General features: G+C 47.5%; 1 long non-coding RNA gene across 1 annotated transcript in view; it reads right to left on the reverse strand.

The window, feature by feature from the left end:
* The window catches only part of LOC125090983 (uncharacterized), a 207,117-nt gene that overhangs the window by 91,263 nt on the left and 91,146 nt on the right, over positions 1-24,708 (reverse strand). Inside the window, exon 2 of the long non-coding RNA XR_007124539.1 lies at positions 22,078-22,133. This is a non-coding gene — a long non-coding RNA (uncharacterized LOC125090983). The remainder of the gene's footprint in view (positions 1-22,077; positions 22,134-24,708) is intronic.

A 24,708-nucleotide genomic window follows, 5' to 3' on the forward strand; every position in this document is an offset into this window, starting at 1 on the left:
TTTTTCAGGTTACTTTCTTAGGTAATAATTGTATCTAATGTGGCATTATTTGGTATAAGATATGAAAATTTTGTATGACTCCATGAAGTAGTTTTATATTGCCTCGGTCCCTCAAGATAGTCAAATTACACTTTTGCTATTGTAATAAATTGGAATATTATTTTTCTTTTCAAGAAAAAGAATAAAATAGAATTTAAAAAGTTAAAAAGAATAAAATAAGTTTAACCAAGAAGGCAAAAGTTTTGAAAACTGAAAGATGCTAAAGGAAGTTAAAGAGGACACAAATAAATGGAAAGACATCCCATGTTCATGGATTGGAAGATTTAATATTATTAAGATGTCAATAACATCCAAAGTAATCTACATACTCTGCATCCCAGCAACATTTTTTGCAGATATAGAAAAATCTATTCTAAAGTTTGTATAGGTTTGCAAGTGATCCCAAATAGCCAAAGAATCTTGAAAAAGATGTGTGTGGAAGTCTCACACTCCCTGATTTCAAACTCACCACAAATTCACAGTAATCAAAACAAAACACTGTGGTACTGGCATGATGACTGACATATAGACCAATGGATTAGAATAGAGATCCCAGAAATAAACTCTCACATATATAAGGCCAAATGACTTCAACAAGGGTACTAATACCATTTAAGAGAGAAAAGGACAATCTTTTCAGTAAATGTTTAGCAAAGAGAAAACTAGATATCCATATTTTAAAAACAAAGAACTTGGTCCCTTATTTATACCATATACAAAAATTAACTAAAAATGGATCAAAAACCTAAACACAAGGGCTGAAATCCTAAAATTCTTACCAGAAAGCATAGGGGAATATCTTTATGACATAAGATTTGGCAATGATTTCTTAGCTATGACAACAAAAGCACAGGCAGTAAAAGAAAAAAATAGGTAAATTGAACTTTATCAGAAGTTAACATTTTGTGCATCAAACAGCAGTATCGTGAGTGAAAACACAACCCATGGGATGGCAGAAAAGATTTGCACATTACATATTTGGAAAGGGATTATTTCCAGACCATATAAAGAAGTATAACTCTAGAACAACAGAAACAAAACAATAAACAATCCAATCAAAAATTGGGCAAAGGACTTGAAATAGACGTTCTCCAGATAAGATACACAAATGGTTCGCAAGCACATGGAAAGGTGCCCAACATCATTAATCATTAGAAAAATGTAAATAAAAACCACCAAAAGATACTACCTCACACCCGTTAGCATGGCCACGATCAAAGAATAAGAGAAGAACAAGTTAGTGCGGATGTGGGGAAATTGAAAACCTGGAGCATTGTTGGTCAGAATGCAAAGTGGTGCAGCCACTGTGGGAAATGGTGCAATGATCCTCCAAAAAACTAAACCTAGAATGACCAGATGGTCTAGCAATTCTGCTTCTGGGCATGTACCCAAAAGAATCAAGAGCAAGACTATGAGCAGATATTCCTACATCCACGTTCATAGCAAGTTATTCACCTTATCCAAAAAGGTGGAAGTAATAGTTGAACACAACGTGGTATATCCTTCCAGGGGAGTATTCAGCTGAAGAAGGAAGGAAACTGACACAATGCTATGATGGAGATAAGAGGTCAGGCTGAGGGAGGATTCCCCATTTTGGACAGGTGGCCCCGGGAAGGCTTCCCTGCAAAGCTATTTGATGGAGACCTGAAGACACAGCAAGAACGAACCATGGGGCCATACGCGGGGAAACCATCTTGGTGGAGGGGACAGCAAGGGCCATGCTATGGGTGCAAGAGCTTGCAGGCACGTTTGAAAAACAATAAGGAGCCTGGTATGGCTGGGACAAGAGTGTGGGAGCAAAGCAGCAGAGGACGGGGCTGGATGTGCTGGGCCAGGCAGGCTGAGGTGAGGACTGAGCTTCTACCCAGAGTGAAAGGAGGAGCCGCAGAGGTTCTGGGAAAAGAACAGGTGAGATCTGGCTCACGCTTACCCAGAATTCCTCTGGCTTCTCATCAGACCACGCTACTGATCAGAAACGGAAAACCCAAGCAGGGGGCTGACTTGTACAAAATCACACAGGATATGGGAAGCCACTGGATAAACCACAGGAAGATGAACCAGAAGTCTCCCTGCTCTGAATGCCAGAGCAGCCTTGAGCCCTTCAGGGCTGGGTGCCAAGGTCTGCCCCCAGATTTCCCACTGTTACACTCGGTGTTTTAAAAGAAGTGTTAGTTGTACTCTCTCCCACCCCGAACCTCCCCTTCAGGGGAAGCACACAGCCACCTCATCTCAGAGACCACCCGTCTCCTGCCTCTGATGGTGGGACACGCTAGCGCAAAGCAGCTCTTAGGAGACGCGAATACATTTGAATGCACCTGTTGAACAACTTTGGGTAGAGAACGGGAAGTCAGCTTCAGCCCTTCACTTAGGTCAGTAAGGATGAGAAAAGATGGCGTTTTTGAGCATACATACACACCAGTGTGCACGAACACAATCTGGGCTCTATCCCTCCTCCCCACCAGCCCGGGCAATCTCTCCACCCAACTGGGGAGAAACTGGCACCTGGGCTACCCTGAGGGGTCAATACGAGGCATGTCATTCAATAAGCTGGACTCCGCCACCTGCTCGCTGATCCAGGTTGTCCACTGCTTTACTAATCTCAGCCCGCTCATCCCATGAAATGGAGATCGAAAATGCCTGCATATTTATTTTATAACTGGATGTCTGTACCTCTTATAATCCCCTTGCCTACTTCACCCATCACCCCACTCACCTCTGGTCTGGCAACGCCCAGTTTATTGTCTAGTTTATTTGTTTGTTCGTTCATTTGTTTCTTTTTTAGAGTCCACATATAAGTCTAATGCTCTGGTGTTTTTCAGGCTCTGATTTATTTTGCTTGGCAGGTCTTGTAAGTCCACTCGTGTCATAGCAAATAGCGCGATCTCATTCTTTTTCATAGCTGAGTAATATTCCATTGTATATCTCTACATATTCTGTTATCTATCTACCTATCCATTTATCTATAGATAGGGATACCACATCTTCTTTGTCCATTCATCTATCAGGGGATACTTGGGTTGCATAGCATAGGGAATATAGTCAATAATACTGTCATAACATTATAAGGTGACAGATGGTAATGACACTAATCATGGTGAGCACTAAGTAATGTGTAGAATTGTCAAATCAGTATGTGGTTCACCTGAAACTAATATAACATTGTATGTCAACTATATTTTAGTAATAAATTTTTTTAAAAGTCTTACCCCTCAAAAGATAGATAGATAGATAGATAGATAGATAGATAAGAAACAGCCTCATAAGACTGTTGTGGGGATTTCACGATGTAAGTGAAGGTTCAGGAAGCAATGCCTGGTCTCCAGCAGTCACTCATGGCCACAGTAAAATCTCTTTCAGTTCCCCTGTGTAAATTGCAGGGGCCTTCCTACCTCTCAGCTCTTCCTCACCCATGCACCCCCCACATGGACTACTTGATATCTGAATATGACTGTCTCTGGAAAACAATATTCAGAAATATTAATTGTTTGGGCTCCTTGTATTTCCTCTTTTCTCTCCCCCAACTTTCAAGCAGAATGAGGCAGGAACAAAATCAAAGCTTCCCTGCTTTGGAAACCCCTCTGTCTTCTGCATTCCATGAAATTACAGCCTTTAGGAAAATGGGATTCATGGGCAAGGTCAAAGTGAGAAATAGGAAGGACCAGGATTTCTCCCAGATCGAGAGAGAGGTAGTAAAAGCAGAGATCCATGGATCCTGGAGCATGCGTGACCTGATGTCTACTTCCTGACAACAGACAGCAAAATCCAAGTAAGGAAGGTCTGCATAGTATGTCAGGGGGAAACCATATTTGAAATTTACAAGAGTCCCATGCCTAGCTTGGCCACTGAGAGTCACCAGACCCCAAGGGGTCACTCAGGCAGAGATGGTGAACTCCTCATTATCAATCATCCACATGATTGATGAAGAAGCAGACAGCCTGCTAAAAGATCAGTGGGCTTTCCCCAAATTCCTTGACACCATGTAAGACCCTAGAACATGAATGACATAAGACCCCAACCTTCTAAATCAGTTAGGAGTAATGTTCAAATGGGAGGGCTCAAACTGAGAAATTAAATTGAGTTAGACAAAAAAGGAGTTTGATCTCATGTGCATTTGAGTTTGTGGATTGAGATTCACACCTGCTGCAGGATTAGATCCTATGGATCCTGTTGCCCTAGAAAATCACATCTCCCCACCATCATAAAAGTCCCTCCACAGTCTGGCTTCTATTCCCTCCCAGCCTCAGATAGCACCACCCCCAAGAGCTGACGTACCTGCCAGCTACGCTCAATGACTTAGAGCTCCCAGAGGTTCGTGCCATGCGCTCTCCCACGTCCATGCCTTTGTTTTACCCTTTTACCTGGAACACCCTTACACACTGAAGTCACCCTGACGCTTCCTACCGTCTTCTGAAAATCAGCTCGAAAATGAGACCCACCCATGATCCAGGATGAATTAGGGAACCCCCGCCTTGCCGTTCCTAGGGCATTAATGTTACTGTCGTATTGTACGCCAGAGTGTGTTGTGATTGTTGACGCAGCCATCTCCACCCCTTGGGCGCAGAAATAACGTGCTTAGCATTCTTGCATCCCCCAGCATCTGGTACAGGGCCTGGCACCCGATGCACACATGGTAAATGAAGGACTCAGTGAGTAAAACAAATGCTGTCTCTGTGTGTGCCTCAATATCCCCGTTTGTCAAGCTGGGAAAGCAGAACAGACAGTAACTCTGACATCCTGTGACCCCATGAATCTGTGTTCGGTTGTTCGAGGCCTTAGCAGGGTTTGAAATAGACTGTTATTAGCTCTCATGAGTCAGGTGAAAGGGTGGGGGATACAAGAGGGGACATATCCATACTTCTTCAGATGGGACCCTTACCACAAAGAGGAGTTACTAATTCATGGAACTTAAAAGTTCAAAGCTTCTGGGCTGGTTTAAGGCAGAACTTAGTGCGGGAGCTCAAATGGCATAGCCAGGACCCTGATTTCTCCATCTGTCGGCTCACTTTCTGGATGCTACTTAAATTCTTAGTCAAGTTCTGGCTTTGGTGGGGCGAGACGGGAGCCCAAACTCTTAGCTGCCTGCCCCCCCCCCTTGTTCAAAACAGTGGGAGAGCGTGATCAACACCCCCAGTAGCCCTTGTTGACTCTAACTGGTCTAACCTGGCTCTGGTCCCCATCCCTGAGTCAATCGCCTAGGACATGCAACGGGACTGGCAAAGGTGTGGGTCATGTGACTCGCCCCATGATGTGGAATGTAGAGCCACCATGCTGCCTGGGGATAGAAAATGAGGTGTGGCTCCCAGCAGAACTCAGAATCTATCGGTGTGGAATGGGGATGCTACGTAGATGGCCAGGTCTCTGAACTCTCACTCCGGTCCCTGAGCTCTTCTCGGCCCGGATGTGGACAATAGAAATCCCGTCTCCTCAGCAGTTCTGGAATTAAACGGGCTGCTCCAAATACGTCCCCAAGGAGGGAGGCAACCAAGCATATACGTGGGAGCTTCCAGAATCTGGAGATTTTCTGACTGATCTCTGCACCCTCCTCCCCCCTATCTGTCGTGTCGCATCCTGTTCTGGAATCAAGCCAGGAGGAGTTTCTGGAGCACCTCCCTGCTACCCTCATCTCACAGTGGCTTAATCTGATCTCCCATGTCTGAATATCTGTCTGCCCAGAATGGACCAATCACCTAGAATAATCGGGCTGCCCTCAGCTCACCCAGAGACCACCTTCTGGGTTGTACCTCAATGCCTAGCCCAAATGACCTTTGGACATTAGATGTTGGCTGGTGGTTGCCACACTGGAAGTCCATCGAAAGCAGATTCATTTGTCCTAAACAAGCCCCAGTAATTCCTACTGCCTCCTTCTCCTGGCCAGTTGAGCCACAATAAGATATGGGAGCACATTACAGCTGCAGATCCAATGGGACATCCTCTGGCTTCCCTTAGCGAACATTCATCCATTCAGCAGCATGGCTTACGTGCCTTACAGGTGCCAACTGCCATGCCAAGGGATGGGAAGACAACATGGGACAAGTCTGATACGGTCCCCGCTTCCCAAGAATTTTTCAGTTTAGAGAGGGAAGTGGATATTTACCAAACAACTATGCAAATGATTGTTAATTTCAGCTGTGCCTCGTACTCAAAAAGAAGGGTATAGGCTGCTCTAAGAACATATAATTTGGTTTAAAAGATCTCCCAGAGGAAATTATACTGAAGCTGGAACCATAAGGTTAAATAAGACTTAGCCAAGCGAAGAGCAGGAAGATGAGTGAGACAGAAGCAGCAGCTGGTACAAAGGTCCTGAGGTGACGGAGAGTACAGCCGCCCTGTAAGCCGGGAGAAAAGGACCACGCTGGAAGCCGTACTTAAGTCCGTATCTTCCAGAAATGTAAAGTTTTAAAATTTCTACATCTCATTTCATTAGAAACGGAAAATCTCTCTAAAGCAGCCAAGACTGAGTGGTTGTTGAGTTTTGTTTTGTTTTTTCACCCTTTCTTTCTTATTCTCATACAATTCAGACTTCAAACAGTAATTCCCCACACTGCCTTGGGGCACCTAACCTGGAGCATCCCTGAAAGTCTGCCCATTACAGCAGTCCACTTATTAATTCCTCCACCGATAGGGCTCCTCTAAGAAGCAGCTGGGCGCCTAAGGGGACTGAGAAGTTGCTCTTAACAGCACACTCTCTTCTGGGCACTGCCCACATCTTGAGTCCACGGGTGTGATCTCGCTGCTCCCCAGCACTTAATAATGCAGTATCTGAACATCTTTCCCACTTAAGGAGGAAGGAAAAAAAAAAAGGTTCTGCAACACACACACACGCACGCACTGCCACTCAAACTCTCTCCAAACATGCTGTCACAGGGGCTCTGTCCCTCTCTCCGCTGATGCGATTTGAACACTGTCACAGCACCAGCCAGATCTCCTGCCCTGCTTGGCTGCCTCAGCGACCTCCATTATTTATGACGGGGCGTGAAATTGATTGTGGTTGAAAGATCCACACTGGAATCAAATGAACTCTTCAATTATTGCTGCACAAATAAATCTCTGTTTCCAGGGTTCCCCTAGGGAGCAGGCATCTAACCCCGGGTTCAAGGTAATAGATATTTCTGGCTGGCAAAGTACAGGAGACTCTATTGTAATGATTGTCAAGTGATAAGATTCCCAGGGTCAAGCGATTCGTTCTCTCCCTCTTGGCACTCCCGCCACCCCTCCTTTTAACAATTCCAAAGGAAGCATATTCCAACAGTCTTCCCATTGTGTGCCTCCATGGTCTTTCCCTGGCTGCTGGGTGCATGACAGATCTTTCCATGCTGCGGGCTCTGGTCATTTCCAACCCTTTTCACAGGAAATATGCAGTGAGTGTTAATGGGGTTATAGAAAGATTAATGGAGCTTTCAGGGTGTTCAGGCTGGGCTGGTATTTCTTCCACAGAAAGCCATCGGCTCAGGAAAATTTAATGATGAGACTTAACCCAGTAAGACAACAAAAAGACAACCTCCACCCATCTTGAGCTTAATCTTATTTCCTTCCTGATAAAGCAGGGCTTTCCTGGATAGGGAAGAGAAGCGGAGAGCCCAAATACTGAAGGCTTATTGTGGCCCGCCAAATGTGGAGCTGAATACCTTCGCAAACCTCGGGTATCAAAAATCGGTGATCACGGGCTGCATTTGGTCCACAGAGGCGTTCTGGTTGGTACGCCCAGTGTTTCAGGAAAATAAGAATTGGTCAATTTCATATATGCAATCTGGCTTTCCTGGAAATGACCCGTCCGTACTAGACCACACCTGGATCTCTGCCTGGCCCCAGTGGGCAGAACCAAAGAGGTATCGCCCCCTGTAGGTGGCCAAGGGCAAACACCCTCAGATAAGCATTAGTCCCTGACTGGCCCCGGTTCATTCGTTCACCTGCCTGGACACTGTGAACATCTGAATATGCAAGGTCTGACATTTCCCTCCTCATTGCCTTGTCACCCACGACCTCCCCTTAGTAGCTGTGATTATGTGCTCTCCCAGCACAGAGAAGACAGAGGTGAATCTGTCTTGGTTGTATATAGACCTCATGACAACGTCTGGCTTTATGGGACCAGGATATACAATGACTCAAGCCTAGCTTAAAAAGTAACATAAGATAACATAACAATAATAATTTTTTTAAATCCTAATTTTTAAATTTTTAAAATTTTTAATTTCCATTGCAATATTTTATAATTCCCTCCCAATTTCAACCTCTCATGGTCCCCCTCTTATGGACTAGTTTGGGGCTACTGGGAGAGGCCAGGAGAAGACTGGGAAGGAACCAGTCCGTGAGAGTTTGGGCCCCTGCATGCCTGCCATGGGCCCAGGGGACTAAGCACGTTATCTAGGGAGATGGAAGAAACAAGGCCATCACTGATCATCTCCCCTTGATTCAGGGTCTGGTCCTTGCCACTCACAACCAGAAATCTCACCATCTTCTTCTAGAATCTTGATGCTTCATGCTATGTGGTGTCTTGTACCCACGGAGGAAAAGGTAAAGTCTCCGGCTATGTCCAGGTGATCTTGAGGTCTTATGACTAAAGGTTTCCCTTGCACCCCTCCCTGGGATGACTACCAATAGAGTCGACGAATAACCATGTCACACAAGACCACTTGGTTTACTGTTGCCTCGATGTCATGCCACACCTCTGTTCCAGGAGCACAAACATGGCGAAATCGGGTCAGTTTACATTTCAGAAGTGAATGTACCATGAAGCCATGTATTGGATCCTTGTGTACAATTTAAGTTGGCTAGGGTGAAGCAGACAAAGCAGTCACTCTGAGCCCCCAGAGCCCTGAAGCGACCTTGCATGGACAGTGGACACAGAATGGCCCCTTTCCTACTTCTTGGTCTTGGTGACCTACATTTCCAGGAAGCCCTGGTTGAGCTCGTAGCTTCCCAAGGCTATCTAAAGATTTTATTTATTTATTTGACAGAGAGAAATCACAAGTAGGCAGAGAGGCAGGCAGAGAGAGAGGAGGAAGCAGGCTCCCCGCTGAGCAGAAAGCCCGATGTGGGGCTCGAACCCAGGACCTGGGATCATGACCTGAGCCGAAGGCAGCGTCTTAAACCACTGAGCCACCCAGGCGCCCCTTCCCAAGGCTATCTAAAAGAACACAGATCTTTCGCCACCTTCCCTTGTCTCTCTCCTAGGACCTCAAAGACATTTTAAAAGGCTAGGAGGAGAAAAGCTACCATATCCCACCTCTACATTGGGATACCCCAAATCTCCAGTCAAGCCCAGAACCACCCACGGACATCACTGCAGACACCAATAAGTTACCTATCTCCAAACAATAAGATGTAGAACCCCAAGGGTACCTTCATGATGGAAGGCAATCCGTATGCTCTTTCCTCTGCTTCCCTATGATTTGGCTAAAGTTTATCGAGTACAGTTGACCCAGGAACAACATGGGTTTGAAAGCGTGGGTCCAATTACACGTAGATTTTTTTTCAACAAATATACCGACAGTGCTATGAATGTATTTTCTCTTCCTTATGAGTTTTGCTTAATAACACTTTTTTCTCTCTAGCTTCCTTTATTGTAAGAATATGGTATGGAACATATATAACATATAAAACACATGTTAATCAACTGTTTATGTTATTGGTAAAGCTTCTGGTCAGCTGCAGGCTATTAGTTAGGTTTGGGGGAGTCAGAAGTTATAGTGTGGGTTTTTAACTGTGCAGGGGGTTAGCGTCCCTAACCCCCATGTAGTTCAAGGAGCGACCATATATGGGTTCATATTCTATGGCTCTCTCTTCCAAACAGAGACATTCCCATCCTAGTTCCTATCCTGCCAGCCACAAGTCTCCCCAAATGTGGACGGACAACAAAAAGGGAAACCCTTCCATGGATTCTCCAACCTTTCTTATGCCTCATTCTCCCTCTCCTCCCCCCAACTACTTATGAGGATATTTAAGATTTTATTTATTTACTTGGCAGACAGAGATCACAAACAGGCAGAGAGGCAGGCAGGGAAGCAGGGTCCCCACTGAGCAGAGAGCCCGAAGCAGGGCTCGATCTTAGGACCCTGAGACCATGACCTGAGCTGAAGGCAGAGGCTTAACCCACTGAGCCACCCAGGTGCCCCTACTTATGAGGATATTAACACCTGTTCAGAATGCTTTTAATTATATTTATTTATGCTTTCTTTCTGGAACTGGGTGATTTCTTACATCATCTATCACACTTCAACAGATACTCACCAATTTCTACCCTGTAACATCCTGTAAGACAGATGCCTACACTGCCTATGTGACCATGAGCAAGTTACTCAACCTCTCTGTGCTTAATTACCTCCTGTGTAAAATGGGAATTAAAATAGTAACTCTATCAGAAGGTGGTTATGAGTATCAAATACATTACCAGAACAGTTCCGAGCACACCTATAGGCACTTAGAAGTGTTTTTATCATCTTGCCCTGCAGAATTTTCCAGGCAAGCAAGGAAGAGTTGAGATGCAGGGAAACTGGGAGAGCCCGAGTAGGCACCCCCCAACCCAGGCTTAAGGGGAGAGCAGCAGCTCTAGGAAGGGATCCCCATGGTACTGACAACCAAGTAAAATCCTTAAAAGTGAATGGGAATTAGTCAGGGGGGTAGAGCTGGGAAGGGCATCCCTGGCAGAGGGAACAGCCTCTGCAAAGGCACAGAGACTAAAAGAGGCGTGGAGCTTGGGAGGGTAGTAATTTCCTGTGTCACCTTGACTGACCCTAGAGTGCCCAGGTCAAACACTACTTCTAGGCATGTCTATGGGGGTGTTCCTGGATGAGATGGCATTTGGATCAGTGTCTCAGTAAAGCAGAGGGTCCACCCCGTGCGGGTTGGTTAGGAGCCAATCCACGGAATAAACAAAAGGCGGAGGAAGGAGGAATCGTCCCTTTTTTCCTGCCTTACTATTGAGTGGGGACATCTCCATCTCATCTGCTCCTGCCCTTGGACTGGGATTTACACCACTAGCTCCCCCAGTTCTCAAGCTTTCTGACTAGGACTGAACTATACTACCAGCTTTCCTGGGTTCCCAGCTTGCAGATGACAGATTGTGGGATGTCTCAATTTCTATTTCTATTGATATAAAAATCCCATTGTTCTGTATCTCTGGAGAACCCTGACTAATACTGACATCTGAACAAGGACTGCAATGACCACCATTTTGACCTCAAACTTTCTAATTAAGTTCTTTCCCGCTTATCTCTTTTTTTTTTTAAGATTTTTATTTATTTATTTGACAGACAGATCACAAGCAGGCAGAGAGGCAGGCAGAGAGAGAGAGGAGGAAGCAGGCTCCCCACTGAGCAGAGAGCCCGATAGGGGGCTCGATCTCAGGACCCCTCTTGCGGTGCAGAAACACTGGGGAAGGGCCTGAGGTTGAAATAGGGAAGAGCAGAGGTTCAGAATCCCTACCTGTGACTATATGTATATCGATGCCAGCTTTGCAGATGGGGAAACTGAGGCACAGGCCAATACAGTGACTTGCCAGAGCTCCCCTGCTTGTGCAAGCGAGGGACTCGGAGGAGAAATGCCTGGTTATCGGTTACTGCTCAAGGGTCAGCATTGAATGAAGGTGGTTCCACAGTCTTCAAGCCTCAGGGAAGCCTCGCAACCATCCCATGAGGTCTTAACAGTGTTTCTTGACCATGGACGGAAAAGTTGAGGCCGCGAGCCTGGGTGATCTCAGTGTGGAGACCAGTCACATCCTAATATTCAGGCTCGTAGCCAGGGTCCATCATCCAACATCCAGCATGTGTCAGACAGAATGCCACAGGTTTTGCACCTGTGAACCCACCTAATCCCTCCCCCCTCACCCCAAAAAGCTAAGGAAAGAAAACCAAGGACAAAGAGAGATAGGTTGCTACTCTGAAGGTGCCGAGGGTGGGACATGAACCCAGGCCGTCAGACACCAGAGCCCGTACTTCTCGTGGCTCTGCTGGTTGACTTTCACATGGTGGTGGAAGCAGGCAGGGCGTGAGGGCTGACCCATGCTCCTGAGTGGGGTTTCCCAGTTGTGCAGGCTTGGGACATCATTACCAACTTCACCAGCATGTTTTTGGACAGCTAGCCCCAAGCGGGGGGCTTGGGGTACTAGGTGCCTCCCCAGAAGACCCCAAAGAGCATTTAGAGTTCAAATGAAGGAGCCAGAGATGCCAGCCCAGTTAGGAAATGACTGCTGGGTGTACAAGGACAAAAGTTAAAGGTAACGTGTCCTAGACTATAAATATGGAATCTGACAGCCAACCGGTGAGAGGATTGGCGCTGGACCCCCAGCACCGGGCCCCTTCCCTATTCTACAAGCCTGTTTCATTCATTCACCTGCACAATTCCAAGCCCTAGTTAGTCGGCCACAGTGGTGTGCCAGTTATCACGCTGTTAACCAATATTTCTGGTTTTCTCCTTCCAAGGACTGAGTACAGTGAACTTGCCGAACTCCTTCAACTTCAGTGGGGCCAAGTGATTTGTCCAATGGAACGTGAACAGGAGTGACTCATGACTTCTGAGGAGAAGGGTTTGAGATCCAGGGTGAAATTGCCACATCTCCCCCTCCCCTTCCCTGGTGAGTGGCCACTGCCCAGGTTGCTGTGGAGAGAGCTCCATCAATCAGCCAGGATATCGGAGAAGCAATGACATGGGGCCCGGCCCCAACTTGACCCCCATCAGACCCACAGTGGGAGCAAGAATTCAACCCTTGTCATCATGAGCCACCTCGTAAGGGTTCAAGTTGGCCTGTGACCAGCAGCCCAGCCCAGCCTGTCCTGATGGATATAGAGGATATGAGGAAAGGCGTACAAGATGGCCCTGCCCTCAAGGTAATCACAGGCCAGTGGATGGGAAAATGAGTATACAAATACCAGCCACCCCAGTCAGACCTCAGAAGATCTGTCTCAATTACTACACACTCCTGCACCAAAGCCCTTGCTCACTCACGTGACACACGCGGCCATGGGGAGCTGGCCGGAGGGGACGTGGAGATGGGAGTATAGTTTTCTGATGAGAAGAACAGACTCTCCTCCAAACGCGGCTTCCTGAAAGGCCCATTGCGAGGATGTGTGGCCCATCTGGAAAATTCATTATTCTCTAGCCGAGTGATATGGCCCTATTTATCCCGGAGTCAAGAATCACCCTGTGGGCAGCTGTGTAAACTCCAAGGGAAATGGGATATCGATTTGCAATCTCTTAGATACACACACACGCACATACACAGCCTCCTTCAAAGCAGTGTTTGTCACCACCGCTTTCTTATTCTTTTCTTTTTTTTCTTCTTTGCAGCCATGTTTGGAAAGACATTTTCTCCCAACCAGCTGGTATAGAGGAAGTAACAGTTTCTTCCTTCCAGTTAGGTAATATACCTTTTTTTTTAGCGTCATCCCAGAGTTTGAACCCATAGTCCTTATTCACCAACTTACAAGCACTCCTGGGTCCCAGCCCCAGAGATTCTGAGCACCTATCTCTGCGCTGGTGCCTGGGAATCTGCATTTTGGCAAACCACACACGTCACGCTGGTGCTGGCGGTGGGTGGGCCAGACGGAAGAAGGGCTGGTTCTGACGCTGCCACAGAAAGACACTGCATATTCCTGACTCCGGTGGCTGCCAATAGCCTGAAGACGTCCATTGGCTCCCCTCAGCCCCACGGGCAAAACTCTGCCCAGATCCCCCACCAACTCTCTGGAGGGCCACTAGGCTTCTAAGTGGTCTCTCTGTCTCTAGCTCCCAATCCCCAGTCCATCTCTCCACCACAGCCCCACATCCAACATGGCGCCCCAGCCGCCAAGCCTCCCTGGGAGCCACGTTGCCTGCCGCATGCCTTAATTGAGCAGTTATGCTAGGCAGGCATAACGCTGAGCACTTTGCATCTGATGTCCTGTCTGGTCTCTACAAATTGCCACGATGTAAGGGCTACTTTTAGCCTCCCTCAAGGGAGACAGAACTAAGAAGGAGGTAGTTTCAATAACAGACCTTCCCTTGACATTTGCAAGAGGAGGCCTTAAGCCCCAGACCCACACAACACCCCCCTTCCATCATGGCTCCATCCTACGCCTGAAGGGGCTTCATCTTGCACATGTCTGCACACCCCAGCTTGCACATCAAAGCTTCCTCCATGTTTCCCCAAAACGGCAGCCCCTTGGCCGCTGCTCTACAGTGAAAATGGGCACACCAGCAGCATGGTGCCTCCTTAGGGGGCGGCCTCGGCAGAGGGTCATGCAGGCTTTCGGAGTAGGTCAGAGGATGCTTGGACAAGAATCATGGGTGGAATGGTCTAGAATAAGGCAGCTTGGGTTCTGGACCCCACTGACTCCTCACCCCATGCAGAAGGCACAGCCAGAGGAGGGGCACAGCAGGCCTTCCACCATGCTCTCTACCAGGACTAAGGGCACTGCTGAGAAAGCATCACAATGGCAGGGTGACGACAGAAGCCCAGCCTGACTCCAAGGCCTGTGACCTCAATTAACATTTCACCCTTCTTCTTCCCCCCACGTTCAGACTGCTCAACATGGAATTTTCAATTTGGTCTGGGCTGCCCCGGGCAGCTTCCTACCTGGACCCTCCCTCCTCCACAGACAAAACCCCCTTCTCTGCGTCAGACCCAAGCTATGATTTGCCAATTCTGAGCCATGTCGTGCTCTCTCATCTCCCTCTGGCTCTGTGAGCTCTAGTCCATACGTTTGCAATGTCTTCTCTTTGTTTTTCACCTAGATAGCTTTTATTTACCTACAGCTTAGATCAAATGTCCTCTGCAAAGCATTCCCCAGTTCCTCCCCTGCCACCCTGGGGCAGGATTTTTAACCCCTCTCTTATGGCCGCTGTCACACAAAACACACATTACACTCTTGATGAACCTGAGCCCCTCAATAACCACAGAAGCCAGCACAGAGTCTGGAACATTCTGTGCTGGGTAAACGTTGCTTACAAGAACCATGCTAATCCTGGTGACAAATCACTCTTCCTTGCTTCCAAAACCCAAAGAGTTTTCAAGAGATTAAAAACCTATCTTGTGTGGAAAACTGGAAAGTGTATATACCCTAAGCAGAAAAAGATGTTCATCGTTAGCAAAAAAAAAAAAAAAAAATGATAGAGTACATTTATTTGATGTGAGAAAAATGTTAAGTGAAAACAGCATATTATAGGTCAAAAGAGAATGTTCACATTTAAAAATTGTACACCTAAAATATATATTAAATATGCATTTGGCACATAATAATAATATTATAATAATTATATAATAATAATATTATTATTATTAAGAGTCATTCTCAGCATGCAGGAGATTCATTAATGTCTTGCTTTAATGAACAGTTCGATTGTTTTGTATTAAGAATATTTATTTTATGTTTTAAAAATAAAGGTATATTCTTGGGGCACCTGGGTGGCTCAGTCAGTTCAGTGTCCGCCTTCGGCTCAGGTCATGATCTCTGGGTCCTGAGATTGAGCCCCACAATGGGCTTCCTGCTCAACTGAGAGTCTGCTTCTCCTTCTCTTTTTCTCTCTCTCCCTTTGCCCCTCCCACCTGCTCGTTCTCTCTCTCTCAAATAAATAAAATCTTTAAAAATATATAAAAAATAAAAATAAATAAAAATAAAGGTATATCCTTAAAAAGCAAGTGGCACAGAGCTGGAAACATCCTGGGAGTTCCAGCTTTGTTGGAAGGTGTGGGTGCCTCCCTGGGTCAATGATTTGAAAATGGCACTCCTCATCTGTAGGCAGCAACTCCACCACCAGCAGATGAATGGATAAAGAAAATGAGGTATCTCCATACAATGGAATATTATTCGGCCATAAAAAAAAAAAAAAGAATGAAGTCTTGCCATTTGTAACAACACAGATGGACTCTGAGGGTTTTATGCTCAGTGAAGTCAGACAGAGAAAGGCAAATTCAAAGCGTATGATCTCTCTTGTATGTGAATCTGTAGGAAAAAAAGAAGCTCACAGATACAGAGAACAGACTGATAGACTGATGGTTGCCAGAGGCGGGGGTGAGCAAAATGGGTGATGGGAGTCAAAAGGTACAAATTTTAAGTTATAAGATAAGTAATTCCTGGAGCGTAATACACAGCATGGTAATGGTCATTGATCATACTGGACTGCATATCTGAAAGTCACTTAAGAGAGTAGATCTTAAAAGTTCTCATCACAAGGGGCATCTGGGGGGCTCAGTCGGGTAAGCATGCGACTCTTGATTTTGGCTCAGGTCACAATCTCAGGGTCATGAGATTGAGACCCATATGGGCTCAGCATGGAGTCGGCTTGGGAGTCTCTCTCCCTCTCCCTTTGCCCCTCTCCTCCCCTGTGATTGCTCGCTCTCTCTTAAAAAAAAAAAAAAATTCTAATTGTGTAACTATTTGTGGTAGTGGAAGTTGACGAGATTTATTGTGGTGACCAATTGGCAATGTACACAAATATCAAATCGTTATATTGGACACGTGAAGCCAATACAATGGGCATCAACTCTACCTCAGTAAAGAAGTATATATGTCCTCATTGTTGTTATTCTCCAACTGCAATCTCACCAATGCAGAATAGAATGAGGCCATGTGTCCTCTAGTTCTATGAAGGCAAGTGTGAATCACAGTCCTATCCTTACGAGCACAATGACATCATCATTACTGGCTGATTTTGACTTTGCGCTCCACAGCAAAATCTTAAATCCTATTACCTGTGAACTGTTCTTTCTCCAACCCACTCACAACCACCAGATGAGCCAGCAATGTTTTCAACCTAAACATTTGCCCTTACGTGCCCACTCATCAGATCTCCTCTGGACATCTACAGTGTGGCCTTCCATTTTGAAACCCGGCCTGATCCACCAGGCAGCAGAGGCCATCAGTGTACACTTGGGGGATTAGGCTAGGGAACCTGGACCCTCTCCTCACCCAGAAAAGCCAACACGGATAGTTTTTTCTTTCATTAGCAATCGGAATTTGCCCAAGCATTTACTGATGGCCCCATCTGGGAAAGGGACTTACAAACGGCTGGGAATCTCTGACTGTATTCCAAGGCCGGAGTAAACGCAACGCGGCTGCCTTCCTTGGTCAGTCACCCTTGTTCTCTGTCTCCCCCGGGGCCCAGCTGTCCTTCTCCCACCATCACCACAGACAGCCAGTTCCCAACACTCTAGCCAACACTACTTAAAGAAACCCACATTTGACTCCCCAAAGAAGAGAAAAGAGAAAAACAAAAACTTGAGGTTCAAAATCCCTGACACTGGCCCTCCGGAAAGGTGACAGACTATAACTGTCAGGAGGATGAGCTTTGGGGCAAATGCTGGATTTGACTCCTGGCTCTCGCACCTGTCTGGCTCTGTGACCCTTGGCTACCTACTAACCTCTCTGAGCCTTCACACCCACATCTGTGGAGAAGAACTAGTGATACTATGTCAGACGGTGGTTGAGAGGTCGAGAGGTGTTTGACATTATGAAATATGTCTGACACTTGTCTTAGGCCGAGTGCCCCAGAAACAGAGGCTGAGATGGGGGTGCCGAATGGAACGAGGGCAGAAAGAAAAGCAAGCTATGGTCTCAACCCAAGACTGCCTTCAGCCTGATTCCACAGGGAGCTCCGGAGCACACATCAAGCCACGGAGCTAGTCCCGGGTTGAGATAAAGAGGTCAGCCAGAGGCAGTCGGTCACTGGCTGCTGGCAAGGGCAGGTGAGATGCCCACCTTGCAGAGGGGAGCCAGGTGGGGTGGCACCCATTCGGCCAAGGGAGCAGCTGGGAGCCGTTAGCCGCCAGCACCCACAGCAGCTGGAGGGGGGTTTGTACAGACAGTGGAAGGTTCTTGGCAAGGTACCAAGATCATCTGCGACAAAACAGAGCCTGGCAAGTCTAAGCGTTCGTCTGATGGTGGTTACCGTGATTATTTTAAATTGTCCCCACAATTTCAGGCTGAGCCAGTTTCACGTCCCGTAGCAGAAACCGTGACACATCTCCAGCAGCTGTTTTTGGCCCCAAGACCTGAAGCTGTAAAAGACCGGGTCCGCAGTGATAACATGATGACAGGAAAAAATTTTCCCTCCTCTGATGTGGAAACCGAATGCCCTGAATTGCCCAACATCAGAAACCTCAGAAAACCCTAACAGGATGGTTTGACATATATAGTTCAGGCTTCAGACAACCGCTTCCCAGTGGAAATACTAACTGTGTAAAGAAGAAGGGAAGGTTTAGGAAGTCGAAATGACAGGACAGATCAATTTGAGAAGCTTAACGTGTAAGGCTTGCTACGCAGAGCAATGATACCGAAATGACAGTTTCTCCAAGCAAATTTTCTTGGCTCTTCTGGGGCTGCAGGAAACGGAGGTGCTCTCCTCGAGTCACTAGGAGAATAGCCTGGTGCCATCTGTGCCCATCACATGTGGGGCCCAGACTTCAGCAGGGCAAAGAAATGCCAAGGCAGGGCTGAGCCACACGGCGGAAGGAAGAGGACCCCTGCACTCTGTGCACCTCGTGTCCATGCATCTAGGCCACCTAGGGGCGAGGACCCCCGTGCATGAGCCCCAGTTCAGACCCAGAGACTGAGACAACTCAGTTTTCTCCATCGCTCTGGTCCAAAACAGCATCCCCATCTCTCTGATTCTCTTGCATAGCACACAGCTAACTGAGCAGCAAGTTCTGCTTGCTTGACCTTCAAAATCTACCCAGAGTCCAACCACATCTTGCCATCACCTGAGTTGTCATCATGCGTTGCTGGGATTCTGCAACAGACATCGCCCCTCGGGTGTCCCTGTAACTTCCCGTACTCCCCCTGAGGCTGTTCCCAGGGATGCTGTTAAATTCTGTCCGATCAGGCGACACCCGTGCCCAAAGACCTTCGATGGCTCACCATCTTGCTCAAACTACAAGCTGAATTCCCCCACAGTGTCCCCTGGGACCCAGCATGCTCCTGCCTGCTCTCAACCCCTCTGATCTTTTGTTCTACTATTCTTCCGCTTCCGCTCTCTGTTCCAAATACACCGGATTCCATGCCCATCTTGGCCAGGCCAGCCCTGCCCTAGCCTCAGAGTTTAGTCCTGGCTGTCCGCTCTGCAAGGGGTGCACTTTCACAGACACGGGTGTGGCTGGCTCCCTCAGGCCTTCCTGTAAACACCACCTTCTCCCAGAGCAGGGCCATTCTCTGCCACCCCATTTAAAATGCGCCCCTACCGCCGCCTTTGCTTCCAGTCTGCCTCTTCTGCTTTACTTATTCTGCAAATCAATGTCGTCACCTTGAATATTTTCTATTTCACCTACTTAATTTGTTTTCTGCTTTCCCTGCTAGCCCGCCAGCTCTGGGAAGGCCCGTCCCTGGGTCTGTTTTAATTCACTGCTGTATTCTCAGCAGCGTCCAGTAAGTAGTCAACACTAGATAAATATTTCCTAAATAAACGGAGGAATACACTCACTTAAACATTTCTTCGTAAATTGATTCCCTTTTAACATGCATAAATTCATTTGTAAAGGAAATGTAGATCCAGACCGTAAATGAACCTGCGTCAACGGTGGGAGAGGGAAGTTATCCAGCAAAAGAAAGTCGGTGCGAAGACAATGCTGATATTAAATCTAGCTGGATATTATAAATGGCCCAAGTCTCTAAGCCTGAGGCGTAATCTCTTTTCTAAAAGGGGAGATCAGCAAGTGTTTAAAGATGGGCTAGCACCAAACTCAGACTGTTTTTTAACTAATCAAAAGAGTCAATAAAGAACTGAAAGATAAATAGCGTTCTAACTCTTTGATTCACTGTTAACCAGTGTTGGGTCTGTGTATCATCTCCTCTACCATCCATAAATACTGAGCATCCCACACTTCTAGAAGCAATGAAATAGATATTAATGACCTTCAATTTCCCAAGCATCCATTCCTCCCACAATTTCCCCCCATCTCTATATAGGACAACTCAATTTTCTCAATCGCCCGGGTCAAAAACAACATCATCGTCTCCCTTACTCTCTTACCTAATGCATACCCAATCTATCAGCAAATCCCGTTTGCCCTACCTTCAAAAGATACCCAGACTCAGACCACATATCACTGTGTGCCATATCCTTTTCCACATTGATTGCGGGGGGAGGTTCTGAGGCTGCCTGCCCATGGATCGTGCCCTGAAGACGTTCACAGTATGGTTGAGAGATAGAGTGTGCGTGCAACTCACATGCCTGTAACATAGGGTTGAAAGTCATAGACTCCACAAGGAATGCTGCTGGATCATGTGCAATTGGGACCTATGTTTCATTAGGGTAATGTACATCCCTTACGAGAAGAATGGGCTTCCTTGCACATTGCTCTCAGGGACCTGCCATATGATTTGCCTTGTCCGATAAGATGTGAGTCTTATCACATCTTACTTTGTTGCCTTCAGAAACATCACACATTTTGGCTCACCCTCTAGGAATGGCCAACCTCTTTCTTGGGAAGAATATGTCTCAGCATGTGGCCATCACAGCCTGACATGCATGGAGCAGAGCTAGCCCACCAACCTGCAGATACACGGGCAGGAAGCAAATGCTTATTTTTATATGCTGCCAAGTTCCAGGGCTGTTTGTTATGTAGCACTGTTGTGGTGAGAGCTGACTAAGAAACCGACAGGAAGGAGAGGTGACATTGACGTGAAATCAATCAGGGACACTTTCTGGTTGGGGTGATGTTGTAGGTGGATTTCACACCACTCTTAGTGCTCACAGAAGTCTCCCCAGGCTGCAATCCAATAGGGTGTGAGAAGAAAGTACCCCAGAGAAGACTATGCCAGGGATTAGAAACATGTCTGAAGACTGCTATGACCTCACAGCCTAGTATAGGGTAAGCGGCCAGAAAGAAGGATGAAGAAGAGAAGGCTGATGAGGTTTTTCTCCTAAGTATTTTGTTGTTGGTGTCTGCTCTTAGGTAACTTGTTCCTTTGTGTATTTGGGGGTGGGGAGCTGCCTCTTCTTCCTCTGCCTGCCCTTCAAGTGTTAGAGTGTTGTCCTGTTCCCATGCTCTCCATTCTTCCCAAGAAATCTACTGCCCCAATCAGAGCCAGTGCTATGAGAATCTGTCTGGTTCTGGGGGGCCCCCCACAAAGAACTCACGTGCAGGATGTTGAGAGGTGTATTTGAGAACGCTGGAGGGTGCAGAGACTACTGTGGGTGGCTGATGCTGGGTCCCAGCGGGAAAACCCTCTGGAGTCCCTGCAGAACGCCCCTGGGAACTGTCCCACCAGAGAATGGGAAGAGGGAGGCCAAGCATTGACCCACCAACTCTTATCCCTCTTTGTTTGAGGGTCTCCCCAGCGATGTTAACCTCCCCTCACTCCTACTCTCTTCCCCAAGTACCTAAGCTCTGGCAATGAAGAGCCCACCATCCACTCCATTTTGGAAACTTCCAACACATCATCCATCTCTCCCTCTCCCTCACCTATCAGATCAAAATGGGTATGTGAGTCAAAGCCAGGTTTTTCCCTGGCCACCCTCACTCCATTCTGCAAGTCACTGTCCCCCAACACCCTTCTCTGTTTTCTCACAGCATGAGCCGTCTCTGAGACGCACCTGTTTATGACCATTGTCCGCACCCAGAATGTACGTTCAGAAAATAGAACCTTCTCTTTCTGGTTCACACCTGCATCTCCAGTGCTTTGAATGAGCTCAGTTAAGTGTGTGTTAAGTGAAGCAGTGGCCCAGGGGCAGAGGGTCCCGTGAGGCTCACCGGGTGGTCACCAAGGCCAAGGTTAATCAGAAACCTTTACCGTCACTGGGTCTGTCCCTTCGTAGCTGGTCCCACATAAGATAAGGTACGTGTGCGTCAGGAAATCTGCACCAAACCCCGGGGACAGGGAAGAGAACTAAAGAATTCCGTGCAGAATATCCAAGTTGGAAAAGTCATTGTGACCACTGAGGTTCAATACGTTACTTGTTTTTTTTTCTTTTCAGCTGTACAATTTCACATCTCAGTGAACTTGAAGGTGGGTGGTGTCCGCACAGTCATCAACAGTGACTCCCAGCCTTGCCCCGTCTCCCACCCACTCCCCCTCCACGTCAGAGCCGCGGCCTCCCCACCTCGCCCACCAGCCCCTCAAGGACACTCACCATCAAACTGGACCCAAGGGACCATTTCTCTGGCTGGTGCCGCTGGGATTTCCTCCCTGAGAGGAGAACATAAAGATTAACTAGGTGAGGAAATCTTTCCCTTGGCCCTGAAGCTGAGGACATTTGTCTCCTACAGCACATATTCTCCAGGAGACAGGCTAAATTAAAATACTAATGGACTGCTGTATTTAAAATATATTTACCAATGATTAACAGCTCGGTCGGTGATATATGTTTCAATAATTTCTTATTACAACGTGGGAAAACCTCCATAAATATTCTCAGGGTAATTAGCGGGTGTTTATTTAACATTCTGCTGCGTTTTCTTGCACACCCAGAAGGGTGTCGTTGTGCCAACCAGGCCCCTCCAGTGTACAGAGAGGGACCAGGCCCACACAAGACACCAGCCTTGATACAAGAGAGCGCCCAGCCCTCCAGGACTCTCCTCCTGCAGATATACAGTACTGCTGAGTAGGTGTGAGAGGATTATGCATTGTTAGCATTTAAAAAAAAAAAAAGTGTGCTTATACAAAAGTTTTCACTTGCTGCTTCTCTGACAGTTCTGAGAGTCTGGATACAAGCTTCCCTCCAAAGCCATTCTCAGTGGGGCCTGGGCGGACAACCCTCGCCAAGCTGACATCTACTCCACAGCGTTTTTCATTTCAAGATCGGCCCAGGTCCCATAGATACTGAAGTTTGCAATTCTGGCATGCTCTGACCAGTCTTTCATCGCACCCCCCCCCCCCAGGGTGATGTCCCAATTCTGCACAAATGCCACCAGCAGAGACACTAGCAGAGGGATGGGGGGAGGGACTGCCTCAGGGCAGGGAGACCACGGCTGAGACTTCAGGGATGTGGGCAAGCTGGACCCGGCAACCAGGGCATGCCCTCTCTTCCAAGCTGCAGTCTGGAGACTCTCCTCTCTTGACCCCCAAGTCATGAAGGGTAGAAGGCACTCGCTGATGTGCAGTCAAGACTCAAATCCAAGAATGTCTGGATTGAAACCCAATGCCATTAATACCTCCATGGTCTAGGGCAGGAGTGGTGAGGACAGCTAGGTGTCTCCCTCCTATCTACACACATATACACACACAAATACATATGTATACACACACACACACCCCCCACACACACATATCCTAAATCCAGATTATGTGTAGGGCAACAATGTCTTCAGCTAAAACATTAATCTCACTGCCTCCTTTGCACATAAGAGTGCCAACTTGACCCAGTTCTGACCAGTGGGTCCTAGGGTCCGATCCCTTCCCCAGTTATCAGGCCCAGTCTGCCAGGGAGGAAAGCCTCTGCCAGAGGCATGCGGGTGCCCTGCTGTGTGCCACCTCCCAGCTGATGCAAACATTCCCAAGCCATGCTCTCACTTTCCATCCACCGAACCTGAGAACCCAGAGGAGTGCAGAGCCACAGAAGTGACAGGATGTGGGTTTCCAAAAATGGAACAGGGCAGAGTCCCTGTGCTAGCCCCATACTGGCCCGTGATGTGCCTAAGAAATCCTTCTGCCACATTCCAGCCACTGACATTTGGAAACTGTTACCACCATCAGCTGATCCTGTCAGACACACCCTTGGTCTCTCTCACCGAAGCGAGGAAGGTAGACAGTTTTCTGAAGACCTTCCCTTCCACCCCTGGGCTGACCTCTGCTGGAGCAGACAATCAGTCTGGGAAAGCCGTCATCTGTCTGCCCCTGGAACAGGGGTCCACCCACCAAAAATGGAGATGCAGCCCCATCCCCCAAGTTAGAAGCATTGCCCTTGGATTGGCTTTCAGAGAGGCACTTTCCTGGCTAACTCAGGTCAGGACCTGGGAGAGAAGCAAGGACACTGACCCTGCTGCTCTTGGCCTCAAATTGCAACGTCCTGAATCTCATTTCCAACCTGAAGGCTGCTCTGAGTCTTCCCTCCTTCAGGGGCTAATCCTTGACCCTGTTCCTCCTCCAGCCAAGGTGGGATCGTCATTCCATTTCGCAATCTGGGCTTGTCCCTGTGGTAACAGCTGGGTTTTATCAACCTCTTCACTTCCAGGGAAATAAATACGTTCTGTTGCACTTAGCAGGAACATCATATTGACCTGAGGGTGAAGGCGTCTGACTTGGATGAATAACTTCATCTCCCTTATGGAAATCCCAAGGGGTGAGCCCCTTTCCGGGCAGATGGCAGGTGGTTCCCCCCTCAACATCTGGAGATTCACCCTGAGGGGCTCGGAACTGGGGGTAAAGCCTGGAAATGCCCAGCCATGGGTGTCTAACATCTGTACTCTCTCCGTGTCACCAACCCAACCCAAACGTGACTACCCCTCCCCTCTCTCCTGTAAGCCCCAAGCGGGAGCAGAGTGGGACAGGAGCAAGAACAACTCTGGTCATTAATGGTGGCCTGGACCGAAGTGAGGGACCAAATGAAGTCCAGGCTGCCATTCCAAGAATGAGGGGGAGTCTTGTCCAGGGAATGGCCCAGTGGGAGGCCGGGGGAGAGCACTGCACCCTCAGTCCATCAGGCTTGTCCTATGCCACAAAGCCCCCATCTAGAACTACTTGCCTTGGACTGTCTGGAACTGCATACCACTCCCCACCCATCCTGGCTCTCAGAAAGTGACTCCATCATAAATTTTTCTTGGTA

Source organism: Lutra lutra, chromosome 18, assembly GCF_902655055.1.
Source record: "Lutra lutra chromosome 18, mLutLut1.2, whole genome shotgun sequence".
Lineage (NCBI taxonomy): Eukaryota > Metazoa > Chordata > Mammalia > Carnivora > Mustelidae > Lutra > Lutra lutra.